This window comes from Schistocerca cancellata, chromosome 1, assembly GCF_023864275.1.
Source record: "Schistocerca cancellata isolate TAMUIC-IGC-003103 chromosome 1, iqSchCanc2.1, whole genome shotgun sequence".
NCBI classification, from domain to species: Eukaryota; Metazoa; Arthropoda; class Insecta; order Orthoptera; family Acrididae; genus Schistocerca; species Schistocerca cancellata.
Window position 1 is genome coordinate 644,759,536 of NC_064626.1, and position 16,489 is coordinate 644,776,024.

The 16,489-nt window shown below is 43.3% G+C and overlaps 1 protein-coding gene across 1 annotated transcript in view; it reads left to right on the forward strand.

The window, feature by feature from the left end:
* Window positions 1-16,489, forward strand: part of LOC126183392 (uncharacterized) — a 661,091-nt gene that overhangs the window by 466,237 nt on the left and 178,365 nt on the right. Inside the window, exon 6 of the mRNA XM_049925338.1 lies at window positions 3,951-4,004. The gene's annotated coding sequence lies outside the window, so the exon portion shown is untranslated. The remainder of the gene's footprint in view (window positions 1-3,950; window positions 4,005-16,489) is intronic.

Genomic DNA, 16,489 nt, shown 5'->3' on the forward strand with positions numbered 1-16,489 from the left:
GAAGTCTGGGAGCGAAGTCGACTTTATAACTCATCCCAAAGCTGTTCCATTGGGTTTAGGTTGTGATTCTGGGCAGGCCAGTCCATTTCAGGAATATTATTGGCCACAGACGATTGTGTCACATACTGCTTTATGACAGGCTGCGTTGTAATGCTGATGCAATGAATCATCGTTTCCATATTGTTTCTTTACGTAACGGTACAGAATGGTGTAAAATGTGTTCATATCCTTCTACATTTAGCGTCTTTTTAAGCGCAATAAGTGCACCACACCTTAACCGTGAAAAACATATCCATACCATAACACCAGTTCCCTGTACTTCACTGTTGACACTAGACGTGAGGACACATTCTCCAAACCCCAACTCTCCCCTTGTCACGGGCTACAGCGTGATTCATGCCTCCAAATCACTCGTTTCCAGTCATCCACTGTCCACTGGTGTCGCTGTTTACACCACTTCAGGCGTCACTTAACACTGAATTCCGTGCAGATTATGAGGGTCTTCTCGATGTTCAACAATTGTACCTGTTTGTTTTAAGTCCCTACGCACAGCCACTGTGTTAGCTGTACTGCTGGTAGCACTTCGGAACTCACGAGTGACTCCTCGCAATGATTTTCATGGCGATTTTTTTTTACAACGACCCCCGCCCTCCCCCCCGCAGTGTTCGACGGTCGCTGTCCGCCACTACAAGAGGTTTGCCTGGTATTCTTTAGCTTTGATTGTTCCCTCGCGTTTCCATTTCACACTCACATAACCAACAGTCGAGTTGGTCAGCTTCAGAAGGATTAGAATGTCCCTGATGGATTAGTTACTCAGGTGACATCCAATGACGAATCCACATTCGAATTCACTGAGCTCTCCTAACCGACTCATTCTGGTGTTACTGTTTCTCTGTTGACAACACAGTACTCCTCACATCATTTTCCCCTGCGGATCGGCCTGTCGTGATATCTAGTACTCAAATCCGCATTATATAAATATGTCCGGATGCTTTTAATCGGGCAGAGTACGTTGAACATATTCACTTTTCTAGGTCGTAGGTAGAATTTGGGTAACAAAGTGGTCACGACATGGCTTGTTTGTCAAGTGACGTATATGATCTAAAGTGGGTCGATCTATGGCTGAAATCGGTTACGACTGCGATCATATTCTATGAATGTGTCTGAAAAAGAAGTGTCAGTGTACGCATCCAGCGGTTGCTCGCCGGGCAGATGGTGTTGGGCGTCGTTCTGCCGCACTGTCCTGTTCGTACAACGTGCCGCAGAATGTGGGCCGGCCGCGAGGTGCAACGACTGCCGCAGCCGCCTGTCGGCTCCCATCCACTCTCCTTCGCGTCAACAGCCTTAACTCGCGCCGTTTCTGTGCCACGCGCTGCGCAGCCGATATACGCTCTCGCGGCTGACGAAATACGCTTCTGGATTACGGTGGACCTACAAACACGCACGCACGCGGGCACACACACACACACACACACACACACACACACACACACACACACACACAGAGTTCCTGACGGGAACCGTCGCCTACGTCTACTCTGGGCGTTTGCACTTAGAGCAGTACATGGATCGCTCATTTCCACGTGTCTGCTTTAACACGTGGACCACATCGAGACTGAAGTGGTTCACCAGGCAGCGCAGTCGCCTCGTATTTGCACACTTGCCAGTATCTCTGCCAGTGTTTGGCCGAGTGGCGGGCAAACTGCCGATAAATTTGTGGCTACGCCACATGTTTGTCTGATATAGCTCCCAGGAGAAATGTCACTCCGTGGGTATTCTTTTTTTTCCGATGAACAGCCGCTCTTCTGGAGATGAAGTTAATGGCTGTGAAAATTACGAAAATCAATGAAACAATGATCTTGAGTGCGTGATACAGGGTTCGTATTTGAGGCATAGTGACGGAATAAAAAGAATAAATTTTCAAAATAATACAATAGATCAGGAATGGGTTAAAATTTGGGTTTAAAAATTATCAGTGGTAAGTTTCGTTGATGACATCGCTACACTCAGTGATAGTGAGGAAGAATTGCAGAGGATCTGCTGAATGGAATGAACAGTCTGAGGAGCACATACCACGCATTGCCAGTAAACCGAAGAAGACGATACTCGAGGAGAAGCGCAAGTGGGATTAGTGGTAAAGTTTGCACCAAAATGGGGTCACTACGAAGCAGAAAAAGTGAAGGAAGTCTGCTGTCTTGGGAGCAAAGTAGCACGTGACGGACGAAGTGAGGATGACATAACAAGCAGACTAGGCAGGCAAAGACGGCATTGCTGGCCAAAATGAAGTCTACTAGGATGAAACATAGGCCTTATTTTGAGAAAAAATTCTAATGTTGTACTTTTGGAGCAGAGCATTGTATGGTAGTGACGCGCGGACTGTGGGAAAACCGGAACAGAAGGGAATCGAAGCGTTTGAGACGTGGTGCTACAAAAGTTTGTTCAAAATTAATTGGACTGGAAAGAAATGAGGATCTCCGCGGAATCGACGAGAAGAGAAACGTGTTGTAAACTTGAGATGAAGAAGGGACAGAATGACAGCATACGTGTTGGGACATGTGGGAGTAACTACAGTAGTACTTCAGGGAGCGGTAGGGTGTACTACTTGAGAAAACTGCAGAGAGTCAAATCTCTAAGGGAAGACAAGCATTGAAAAATATACAACAAATAACTGAGGGAGTAGTGTGCAAGTGTTACTCGGAAACGAAGAACTTAGCGCAACAGGAATTCGTGGCGGGCTACATTAAACCAGTCAGAAGCAGATTAAAAAAAAATGTACAAAAAAGCTATCTGATGAAACTTCACGTACTGCAATAAATCGGCCTAGAATGAGCCGTGTTTATTTTTTTTCCGTCCATCACATGTCTGATTTTATACGGCTGACCGCAATTTTCAGTCCTCTGACAATCTGTTCAGCTCGGAGTAGACCTACATTCGACGTTCTCAGTTATTTGTTGTTTATATTTCAACCTCTGTTCTCACTAATAGTTTTTGCTTGTGCGCCTCCATACAGAGCCGTAGAAGTGTCCTACCATCCTCTTCCTACCTCTCGTTATTTTTTACCTCCTATTCCTTTCCTCGCTGAGTCTGAGGAGAAACCCCTCGTTTATTACTTCAACGATCAATTTTCAGCATCCATCTGTAACCCCACATGTCAGTTTTCCGTGGCCCTTGATTCACTTCCATACAATAACGTACTTTATTTCTCAAATTAAGCCCTATGTTTGATACCAGTAGACTTCTTTTTACTAGGAATGCTCTCGGTGACTGTGCTTCCTTCTCATATCATCCTTGCTTCGTGCGTCACGCGTTATTTTGCATACAGCGAAGCAGTATTCTTTCATTTTGTACAACAAAGCTATCGGTGTCTTATGTAATTTTAGGAGAATGAAAGGATAATTTCAACGTCGACTTCATACACGCTCTTATTATGGATCATACACTCTTGTTCTTAATGTTTCACCCCTAAATCATGCACTTCATTGATATTTTCATGTTGCGTTGCTTAGTGCTGTAATACAAAATCATAAGGTAGACGCAGTAGTAGTAGAAGAATAAGAAGAAGAAGAATATAAATTACTTTTTTTTACATTTTGTAATGTTGTTCTGTTTCTTTGTTTCCTTCGGGAAATATCAGCCGTTTTAGAATAATTCCGATTCAGTAGCTACAACCTTTTAGCAATAGAACTTTATAAAGTTGAAACCGAAAACTGAGCATTCAATACTTTCATAATCCTTATCCTTTACCATTTAAAGGTTATAAAAATTGAGCCTGGTAGTGCCTGCTTATTCCAAAAAGAAGGCATACAAATAACAAAATATATGCTATAAATTTTTGCCCTTAGAAGTAGTTAACATGCCTAATCATACTTTTTCAGCTTGTCTGTTACTCCTATGTCCTCCAGTGGTTTGGCTTTCTTCTTTCATGCCACTTACAAAGGCTGTTGTTTCAGGTTGACAGAGCTCCAGGAGCAGGGCATCACCATCTGTCTCTTTTCGCTGAGAAGGTAAGTCTCTCCCTTGGTTTTACTATTTCGGTGTACACAGTTTTATGTTCCAAGCACGTCCACGCGTGAGCCAAGTCTTTTTGTTTTTCATATTAGTCGCGTTGCGATTGGTATGATACAAATTATTGACTGTCAAAGACAAATTCTTGCGGAATTTCTTCGAAAAGTCTTTCGTTGGTCGAATTAATTCATAAAATAGCGTCATGGTCTAAGACATAACTGGGCACGATTAAAGATTTCGCGCAATAAGCGTTAATGGAGATCACGCCTCTAAACTAGCCGTCGAGGTCACCGTTTGTAACAAAATGTTATTGCTCTCCTTGCAGAACTTTTCTGTTATTAGGATGCATGCGCGCCATTTTCTGTCTTATGGTCTGTGAACTAACCGTACCGCTTCTTCAGTTCTCCCGGACAATCTAAAGGTCTATCAACGAACGATACGGCTCCTTCTGCCACTACGTTAACATAGGATCTACCACTTGGACACTCTCGTTAATGTTCCAGTAAAAGTAGCCTTCCAGACTCGGTGGACGTTGGAGGCCAGAGGAATAGTGCTGACTGAACACTTGTAAGACATACCAAATAGGACTAACGGGGGCCATCAGGGTATGCAAAGGAGGGCAGCACGAATGGTCACAGATGTGTTCAACTGATGGGAGTGTGTCATAAAAATGTCGAAGAACATGGACTGGCAGACTCTTGAAGATAGACACAAATTATCCCGCGAAAATCTGCTTTGCAAAATATAAACACTCAGTGCTAAGTGAAAAGTCTAGTGATATTCTTCAGATCGATGTATTACTCCCATAGGAACGGGAAAGACAAGATTACACTGAGGTAATAAAAGTCATAGGGTAGCGAAATGCACATACACGGATCGCGGTATCGCGTACACGGGGCATAAAAGGGCAGTGACTAGTAGAGCATGTGAAAAGGTTTCCAACGTGTGGCCAGACGACGGGAACTAATAGACGTTGAACGCGGAATGGCAGTTGGAGATGCACGCGTGGAAAATTCCATTTCGGAGATTATTAGGGAATTCAATATTTCGAGATCCAGAGTGTCAAGAGTATGCCGAAAATATCAGATTTTTAGGTATTCCTCTCACCTTGGAAAACGGAGTAGCCGATAGCCTTCACTTAACGACTGAGAGCGGCGGCGTTCGCATACAGTTGTCAGTGCTAACACACTAGCAACACTGCATGAAATGACCGCAGAAATGAATGTGGGATGTACGACGATTGTATCCGTTAGGACAGTGCGGCGAAAGTTGCCGTTAGTGGGCTACGGCAGCAGACGATCGACGTAAGTTCCTTTGCTAACAGCACATCCATCACCTACAGCGCCTCTTCTTGGGTCGTGACCACGTTAGTTGGACCCTAGGCGATTGGAAAACCGAGGCCTAGTCAGAAGATGAGTCGAGATTTCAGTTGGTAAGAGCCGATGGTGGGATACGGGTGTGGCGCAGACACAACGAAGCCATGGACTCAAGTTGTCAATATGACGCTGCGCAAGCAGGTGGCTCCATATTTATGTGGGTTACGTATACGTAAGGTAAAACTTTCACTGTTTTCAATGAACCACATAATTACCGCACCTAGTTGTCATTATTTTCAGTTTGAAAGGAGGTGGCCTCATTATGTCAATTTTCGACGAAATAACATGGCGCTAAGCTACTGGACTGGTAGACTGATATAGAAGTAAGGAGGTTCAGCGCAGAATCGAAGAAGAAAGAAAAATATAGAAAACACTGACAAGAAGGAAGACATCGAAACACTTCAGAGGCGAACTACATTCATTAGCCGTAAGGTCAATCAGCATGCAAGTATTACGGAGATGCTTCGTGAACTCTAATGGGAACACCTGAAGGGAAGGCGACGTTCTTTCCGCGGAATACTATCGAGAAAATTGAGAGAACCTGTATTTGAAGTCGGCTGCAAAACGATTCTACTGCCGCCAACGCACAATTCGCATAAGGACCACGAAGATAAGAGAAATTAGTACGGAGTAGATTTAAAAGAGATGGGAGATCCAGTATTAGGATCAGAATTTAAGAGGACCTAAGATCAAATAAGGCAGAGGGGATAGATAACATTCCATCAGAATTACTAAAATCATTGGTGAAATAGAAACTAAACGACCATTCACGTTGGTGTGTAGAATACATGAATCTCGCGACATACCTTCTGACTTTCCGCAAAATATCATCCGCACAAGACTGCAAGAGCTGACAAATGCGAGAATTATGGTAGAATCAGCTTAACAGTTCATACATCCAAGTTTCTGACGAGAATAATATACAGAAGAATGGAAAATAAAATTAAGGATGTGTTAGATGACGATCAGTTTGGCTTTAGGAAAGATATAGGCATCAGAGAGGCAGTTCTGACGTCGCGGCTGATTGCGGAAGCAAGACTAAAGAAAAGTCAAGACACATTCTTAGGATTTGTCGACAAGTAAAAAGCATGCGATAATGTAAAATGGTGCAAGATGTTCGAAATAATGAGGAAAATAGGGGTGACCTATAAGGAGAAACGGGTAATGGACAACATTTAGAAGTGTAAAGAAGGAATAATAAGAGTGGAAGACCAAGAAAGGAGTGCTCGGATTGAAAAGGCTGTAAGGCAGAAATGTAGTTTTTCACCTCTACTGTTCATGCATCGAAGAAGAAATGTTGGAAATAAAAGAAAGATCGAGAGTGGAATTAAAATCATAGGTGAAATGGTACCAGTGATAAGATTCGCCGATGACATTACTATCCTCAGTGAAAGTGATGAATTACAAGATCTGCTGAATGCATTGAACGGTCTGTTGAGTCCGCAATGAACAGTCTGAGGCCTTGAGGAAGAATTTTCTGAGAATGTACGTTTGGAACACAGCATTGTATAGTAGTGAAACATGGAATGTGGGAAAACCGGAACAGAAGAGAATCGAAGCATTTGAGGTGGCGTGCTACAGACGACTGTTGAAAATTAAGTGGACTGATAAGGTAAGGAATGAGGAGGTTCTGCGCAGAAACGGAGAGGAAAGAAATGTGTGGAAAACACTCAAAGAAGAAGGAACACGATGATAGGATATGTGTTAAGATGTCAGGGATTAACTTCCACAGTACTAGATAAAGCTGTAGAGAGAAAAACCTGTAGAGGAAGACAGAGAATGAAATATATGCAGCAAATAATTGATGACTTAGGTTGCAAGTGCTACTCTGAGATGAAGAGGTTGGCGCAGGAGAGGAATTCGTGGTGAGCCGCATCAAACCAGTGAGAAGACTGATGACTCAGAAAAACATCTGGGGGACTGATGACCTTAGCTGTTTAGTCCCCCTTAAACATCCCAACAACCACCACCACCAGAAAAACATCGTAGCCAACCGTGAACTGGACGTATTTTTCGAGAGTAATCGCCTGGCACTTAACAAATATCAGGGGTGCTTTGGAATTATTCTTGACTGAATGCTGTTATTTAAGCAGCGTCTAACAAGGACTGTAGCTGAATTGAGGCCTAGAAGTAATATTCGGCAGATATTATGTGGTACAACATAGACTGCTGCAGGTTCGACCTTGCGATCATCTGCCCTTGGCAGACGGAATGTTGCAGCCCTGTTTGGATAAACAGTAACTACATGGAGCTGATAGACGCACAACTAAAACAAACACTGCGGATTGTTACTGTAAAATTAAGTCTACTCCAGTATTCTGGCTCTCTGCCCTGGGCCGCATTCCAGCACCTAACCTGAAAAGAAGGAATATCCTTCTGAGGGAATATAGAAAATCTGCAGCAAAGAGCAACTACCAATTCATAAGGACATCCGAATGAAGAACATCAGAATAAACAATAGACTACGCTCCAGACGTCCCCCACTCATTACAGCTAGCAACCTGGTGAACCATAAATTCAATCTCCACGAAGCCTGGACCCGAGAGTGGTATAAGAACATTCCACCATTACTCCACAGCTTTCTCTCAGTGTTTACAAAGTGCAAGCTATGACGTATGTGATTCAAGACGATAGGAAAGGAAACATGTGACTATTGGAGACAGAGCCATAGCTAACCCCAATGTGGTACACACAATATACACTGTCGCAATAGTACACATAAATCCACCTGATGATGTATGTTTAAAACTCAGCAACGCGTAGTGGAAATAAAACAAATTACAACTGTAGCAGTGAACTTGTTGTTTCAGTCGATAGCAACAATTAAATAGTAATGAAACGTACCGTCGATCCCATTTAATCCTTGTCGTATGAAGCCAATGATGCGACGTAACATACGCCCTTCCGTGTTAAAAGCGACTTCTCGTTCGGCGAGAGTCGTCAGTCTTACCACTGCTGCATCGAAGGCACCCTGTGCTGCCAGATCTTGCCCGATTCAGGCAGGCAGTCTCCGGATGTAAATAACGGAAGAAAACACAGAAGGCAAGGGCGCTTAATTTGTCCCGTCGACGAGCCGTTCCGCCATTATGCACCGCTCGTCCATCCGTCGCGCCGTATCTAAATCTGCCCTTCTGGCGTGATAATGGACGCGGGTTGATACAAAGGAGCTTGAGCGAGCCGTTGTTTACACCATTATCACTGTGTCACTGTCTCCGAGCGCTCGATATTTATCGCTGTCGCAGGTCGACCCATACGGACCTCCCGGGGAGGAATTTTCCACGCTTGCATCACCGACCCGCCGCTGGGGAGACGCCAGCCAAAGTTTCACTCACCCTGCAGCGCCGGCTCAGGCTGCAAAAATACTACCAGCAACGAATTCTCGTTTGAAACAGATTTCTAAGTGTACTCTCATGATCCACAGCCTGCAACTTCGCTGCAAACCCGATCCCTAACCTTTCTATGTAGTTCTTGGAAGTTAATAGTTGCCTTTCTCGTACTTGTTACGAGTATGTGTTCATATTTGCAGTATTTTATTATCTCTTGAATCCAACTGCACTACAGTTCAGTCCTCCTCTGTATATCTGGACACGCCCAACTGTACATAGTTGTTATCGGATTGTGTGCACTGTCATATGAATCAAGCTAAACCCAAAAGTGACCTCTCCCTCGTCCATGAAGTACCATGTCTTCACGTTTTCTTTATATCAATCTTCGGGAGGTACGGAACTAAATTCCTCAAAGACTGCGACGAAATATAGAACCAGGTATCGCCTGTACAACAATCGTACTTCGGATCATTTTTTGACTGAAGTAACGCTGTCGTATCGCTGAGGGTATTGGGAGTGGATCTAGTTTCGCCGGAAAGAAATACAAAAAGAGTGTTGTGTTTGCTCGTAGAGCATCGGTCACGATAAGTAATTGTGCCGGAAGACTTAATATGTCAGCAACATGTAGACCCGGTTTGCTGTCACGTTTCAGCCAGCACTCATTTCGCTGTAAGATGATGTAGTCTAACTAGAGGTATCATCGTACAATTTAGTTTCTTGAGGGCGAATTTCCTGAGGCATAGTCGAACGATCAGTTGTTTGAAGATCTCCCAAAACTGATGGAAATTGTAGTTGCGGCAATTTAATTAGTTATACATCTGGTTTGATGCCTTCTCCATTTAGTCAGGTCTCGTAAGTTTACATTTACCGTTGATCTCTCGCCGGGCGCAATGTCCCAAGCGACTGGAAACAACCGCAGGTGGATCCTATATGTAATAATAGTAATCGGACAGCCCCACAAAATTACAGACCAGTTTCCTTAACATCAGTTCGCTGCAGAATCCTTGAAAATATTCCTATTCTGATTTCTAAGATAATAAATTTCCTTCAGACAGAGACGGATTTTTCCGCAAATCAGCACATATTTAGAAAGCATCGCTCATGCGTAACTCAGTCCGTCCATTTTTCGAACGGTATCCACCGAACCGTGGATGAAGGGCTAGAGGCAGACTTCTTAGTTGTAGATTTACGGTTAGAGTTCGACGCAGTGCCCTGCTGCAAACTGTTGACGAAGGTCCGAGCATACGGTTTATGTTCCAAGGTATGTGACTGGCTCGAAGATTTCTTAAAGTATCGGTACCCAGTATTTGTCCTGGACACGCAGTGTCCATCAGAGACAAGGATATCGTCAGGAGTTCCCCACGGAATTGTGGTAGGACCACTCTTATTCTCTATATACATGAAGCATCCGACGGATAGGACTAAGAGCAATCTGCGGCTGTTTGCTGATGGCGCTGTAGCGTACGGGAAAATGTTGTTGAGTGGTTATAGAAGGCTACAGGATGACTTTGCAGAATACCTATGTGGTGTGATGAATGGCAACTTGCTGTAAATGTAGAAAAATGTACGTTAATGCGGATGAGTAGGAATAGCAATCCTGTAATTTTCGAATACAGTAGTAGTCATGTGCTGTTTGACGCAGTGCAAAGTGATATTAAGTGGAACGACCGCTTTAAGTCGGTATTTGGGAATGTGAATGGTCGACTTCTAGGAAAGTGTAACACGTTTATAAAGGAGACAGTGTATAGAACGATTGTGCGGCCCATTCTTGGGTACTGTTCGAATGTTTGGGATCCTCACCGGGTCAGATAAAAGGTAGATACAGCACAGGAGCATGGAAAGTACTTTATAATCATGCAGGTGCTATTGTATGTAATGCTGTTGCATTTTTGGATGAGGCAAACGAGGAAACAAAAATCTCATCAAAAGCTGCCTATTCCAATCGCACAATAAAGAGAAAAAACCAGTAGGGGAAGAACAGTGCTTTCCAAGGCTTCACTACTTCGGGAACACGCGGAAGAAGAAGAAAAGTTTATTCTTAGCTTGTATTGCTGAATATGTTTTCAGGTGACTGACACAATTTCCGCGTGGCACATTTCCTTTATTTTACATTTTCAGTATCCTTCTCTTATGAGATTTCCTTCTTGTTCTGTTTTGGTTGTCCTTTCTTTATGCGGCTATTTCTTTTCTGGTGTTCTATTGAGAAACTATTTACTTTTGAGCGTCTGTATTTGTCGAATTATTAGTCGCACCTGCTAATACGACCTTTTGCAGATTTGTTAGCGGTAACTTACAAGTTGCGCGAGGTAAGCGTTTGTGCGTAGGCTTCAACTGTGCCGGCACGGTAACTCAGCGTGTTCGGTCAGAGGGTTAGCTGCCGTCTGTAATAAAAAAACTGAGTGAATGAATGGATCAGTGATGGACTTGAACAAGCGTCAGGGACACCCACCCCGAACAAATACGACGACCAATAACGAACAAAATGAGATTTTAAAAAAAGTGGTAGTCGTTCACCACGGAGCCGTCTGCACAGTTACGGCCCAAGTTATTTAGTGCGTACTTACCTGTGCTCGTTGGCGTTTAATTCCTGCAAGTGCCACAACTGAAATAAGTATGTTGGTTGAATTCAAATAAAACAATTTACTGCGTCAGCCACTTCTTTTTCCAAAAACGAGTAAGTGACTGACGCAGTAAACTGTTTTATTTATATTAGCTACAGTCGCAGCCCTCATGATGCCTCCGTTTATGGACGAAATATTCACATATGTCGAATTTTATAACGCAGTTGAAAATTGAGGAATATTGATCATCATGATGGATGCCTATTTGTAGCGAATACATTACGAGAGGACGGTTGGATGGCTGAGTTGACGTTGATAAGATTTTCATTCAGATCAGAGCCGTAGATTCTAAATTTTGTCGTTACTAGTTATCCCTGCCTTCGCCTTTTCAAATTATTTCAGTGTCGTATACACGAAAAATAACAGTTGGTTTACAGATCAAAGCAATGCAATATCCGTCACCAGGCCTTATCCAGAGGGAACACTGTAAGAAATATAACAATGATCTTTCACAACGTCATCAACTTTATAATACACAGGGTGACTCAAAATTCCTATTACTAGCTTCTAGGGGTTGGAGAGGGGACGTAGCAGGCGAAGTTTTGATAAAGAACTCATGTCCGGAAGTATGCCGTTTGGATGTGAAACCAGTTTGAGGATCGGATCACTTTCAAATCTTCCGCTTCGCGGTACGCACACAGCGGAGATAATGAGCTCTGACCTGTGCGCTGCATGAGCACGTGGCGTGGGCAATGTCTCCAGTACTTGTCCTCGGGTTCTCTTCTACGTAGCGAAGGATGTCCTCTTCATATCGAGAGTGCAGTGCTACAACCAACCCCTTAGTTTAGGACGTAATAATTTCTCGCAGCCGCTGTCGCAGTCCGACAAAGGTGTGATGTGATGTTATGTTACAACAGGTACTGACGACAGCACCCTCTTTTCAGCTTGTGTGCGTACCATGAAGCGGGAGATTGGAAGTGATCCAATTTTCAAACTGATTTCACATCCCAACGGCACATTTCCGGACATGTGTCCCGTATCAAACCGTCACCTGCTACGTCCCCTCTACAACGCCTAGAAGCTGTCCGCCGCTCGTGGTCTCGCGGTAGCGTTCTCGCTTCCCGAGCACGGGGTCCCGGGTTCGATTCCCGGCGGGGTCAGGGATTTTCACCTGCCTCGAGATGACTGGGTGTTTGTGTTGTCCTCATCATTTCATCATCCTCCAGGAAAGTGGCGACATTGGACTGAGCAAAGATTGTGAAATTGTACGGGCGCTGATAACCACGCAGTTGAGCGCCCCACAAACCAAACATCATGATCCCTAGAAGCTAGTAGTAGGAATTCCCCTGTACCACTCTTAGAAACCTGTAATAGCAATTTCGAATCACGCTGTATGAGGCATAAAATCTAAATCTGCCCTCAACGTTATCAGTAACTCACATTGTGGACACAAATCTGCAGCCTGTGGCTGTGTCAGCGTACAAATGGGAGGATTGCTGAATATTTCTATGGTTTACACTCACGTACAGGAAAGTCAATATTCACATATATTGAACCGTCTCAGATTTGTTGTTGGCAGCAAGAACAGTCATTGTGTGAATTGGTGCTCTTATATGGTTGCAATGTTTTCGGCATCTTGTCGGGCCCCGAACGAATCAAAGTGGTCGAGCCCTCGGGAAAGCAACCATGAAGTATCCTCCCTAGACGAGGCTTGTAATTTTTAGAATTTCTTAGTAATTTGGAAACACTGTTTTCATGCTACTATAGTATATTCTGTGAAAGCTAGTTCAAAAACTCGGTAATTAATGTAAATAAAAATATCAATGGTGTTAACAAAATGTTCGGTGGAGGGGGCCAGGTCATGATCCCTATGATACATCCCATCCCTTGCATCGACGCCTGAACAATGTCCAAACTTGGGTTGGCGACCGTTTTACACGCGCAGCTCCGTAAAGCGACTCCAACGTTAGTGCACACTACCAGAGCGGGAGAGCCGTAATCAGTCGTGTTCACGCAGTGGGATGGCGAACTGCGGGTACCTGCGGAGGTGGTGGGGGTTCGCCTGCCTGGTGGGCGGAGCCTGCAGCCCAGGCAGCGGTCGCCCCTGCAGCTAGGCCGCACACGACGCTGCCAGACTACGGTAGTCTGGCTTTAAAATTAGTGCACACTCCTCCTGTGCGGCTACCTCTTGCTTCCGTTTCTTGCAATCAATAAATGAACGTGTCCGTCGACAATACGAGCAGGTAACTGTTTGTCGCCTTGCTTCTTACCTAATTCACTGGAGCTGATGATTTTACTTCTCACGTGCCCCCTTTTTCTATTTAATTTTAATGTTTCCGTTGTTTCTTGTTAGTTAATTTTTGCTATTGTTTGGCTCTGTTGCTTTTTCCAACTTAAACGCGAACATCTACTATAACATTTCTGTTTTGACTCACTTTCAAAATAAATTACGATGTTTCAGGGAGAAGAAAACAATAGGCATAGGCCCAAGGCCAATATGAAGCAATTCTCTGCCTGGTGCAAAGATATCTTTTATATCAATAAAATTTAGTTCTTCAGTGTCGGTTAATACTGAGCTATATTAAATGACAATGTAATCTGTGAGATAGTTTGGACTTTATAAAGTTGCTGTGTTATGTGTCTCATTCAAATGGATACGCTGGAATGTCACCCCGCCATGAAAGCTTTTATTCGGATGGTTCTCACAATCGAAAATTTCTCCAAAGTTTATGATCTCTTAAAAATAATCTTTTCTACAGCTCAGAATGGATTCAAATGCGTCATATTTCTCATAAATATGCGCCTCGTGAAGTGTGTCCCAAAACTGTAACCACAAATGGTATTGGATGGTCGGCAATGGTAGGTGTATGAAATAACTGGCCTAATAGAAATATAAGACGAGAATACGGCCCATTTTCAGTAAGAATTAAGTACGATAAAGCTTGACCAAGATATCTTCCGATCTGTGATTGAATGCAAGTGAAGAAACGAATTTTCTTGCAATGTTTGTGCTGTTTCCAAAGAATCCAACCGAGTTTGTACGCCGATTTGGTACTGAGTTTGCGACTTGGACCCCACAAGCCCAAGGCGAAACAAGAATCAATGCTGTAGGTGTAATCCATTTTATCCCTCACCACATAAGGCGAAATAGATATCATATGTCCGAAAAGTTATGGTGAGCGTTTGTTTGGGTGGAAAACGTAAAAAAATATGTCATGGCCATGCACCTTCTTTGAAATTTGCCATTGTAATGGGGGAACTAAGGGATGTTTAGGTCGAAAATGCTTTCTTTTGCAGAGGTTATGACAGCAATAGATGGATGCACTGAGGATCCACTACACTCTGCATTTACAGCTGTACTCAGCAAGGTAGCTTGCAGTGTGCGGCGGAAGGTACACAGTCTGTGTCGTTATGCCCCTGTCTCTTCCTTATGAGACAGAATTTCTCTGAATTTCACGTCGTGTTCATTAAACGATTATATTTTTTCCTCGTGGGTCTTGCGACTGATTTAATGCACCCCACCACGAATTCCTCTCCTGTACCAACCGCTTCATTTCAGAGTTTTGAGGACCTTATTATATTTACGACTGATATTGGAACATAGGCTCTTGGAATTCTGTAAGTAAGGTTGCATGCGATGCACAATGCCGTTCTCGTAAAGAGTTTTCGATGGTGTTGAGCCGCAGTTATGCAATACTTTTTAAAAGAGTAAACCGCCATTTGACTGCGTATTACTATATTTATCTTCTGTACTATCTATATTTCGGCTTCACGTGCCAAGTACAATGCTAAAAGTTGTTAGACCATTGTTATTTCACATCTGTTACGGCAGTACCTGCTTTGAACTGCCTTAAAAGATATAATAATGGTCTAAAAACTTTTAGCATTGTACTTGATAATGGCATAAAAGCCTTTACTATTTTTTTAAAAAATCTCGTAAAGTCTCCTTCTGTACTTCTTTTAGGATTTCTGCGACGTCCTGACGCTGTACTGGACGATTGTAACCAACTCAATAGATGAATATTGGACAACATTATGTGGACTTGATTGTAGGATATATTGAGAAATAAGTACTCCTGGTACAAAAAAAATAAATATAATTTTTCATTTAAGGGTTCACAGCTTGTCCTTTTGTTGAAATGAAAAGTTTTCACCCTACTACAAAACACTCTCGAGTGCTGTCGCTTGCCGAAAATCTTGTCTCTATCTTGAAACATTTATGCAATTTTACGGGTACAGCATGTATACACCGAGTAGATCAACAGCTTACTGCGAGTCGTATACAGACACCAGAAACTTATTGCAATATGAGTGAGATAAATGGGAAAATAATTTCAGATTCAGGTGTGCGACAAATGTGAATGAGTTGAAGAGTCCACAGAGTGTCCTACGCACAGAGTGAAAAACCGAACAATTGTCTCTCAGGTCAAGACAGGTATAAATGATTTATCCGTTATTACTTTCTTCAACTAATCTTTCAAGCGAGTAAGGTGTTTGCTATATAATAGCAGTGACACCAGATAACATAAATTATTGCATCCAGTGTGTTAGACCTTTATGCGATGTGTTCTTACTGTACGGCAACCCTAATTTTTGTACGGGTCTCAACTTACCACAAACCGACCGAAGTGAGATATATAATTCGTATTGATGCAGATTGAGGGATAGAAACTCCGTCCATCTATCATTATTTCGATTTCCTGTATTTTGCTTCAGTCACTCAATGCGAATACCCACACGGCTTCTTAAACAAGCGACAGCAGATGTTCTTCTCCAGACCCAGTAAAATGAACGCTATAATACAAGAGCCGATCAAAAAGTTTCCGGTTGACGGCGTTGCTGCAACGTGTATGCTACATAGTGTGACTCCGGTGAGGGTATGTATGTAAACAAGGGATTAGTGTAGTATTCGTCTCCTTCCGACGTGCGTGCTGTAAATGTGGAAACGTGAACTATGGCGACGTTATTACGAAATGCGTGTACACAGGAGCAACGTGCTGTTGATCTTTCCTTGGCTGCCGAAGATCAAACATCGCAGAATGAAGAATGTATATGGGGCAGCATGTCTGTCGAAAACCACAGTTGTGGTCAAGGGGTGGTGCTGCTTCGTGGCCCCACATCGCAAATGTAACGCAGAAGTTACGCCAACTCAAGTGGGTCACAGTCGAGAACCCGCCCTACAGTCCTGATCTCTCCCCAGGCGATTATCACGCATTCGGTC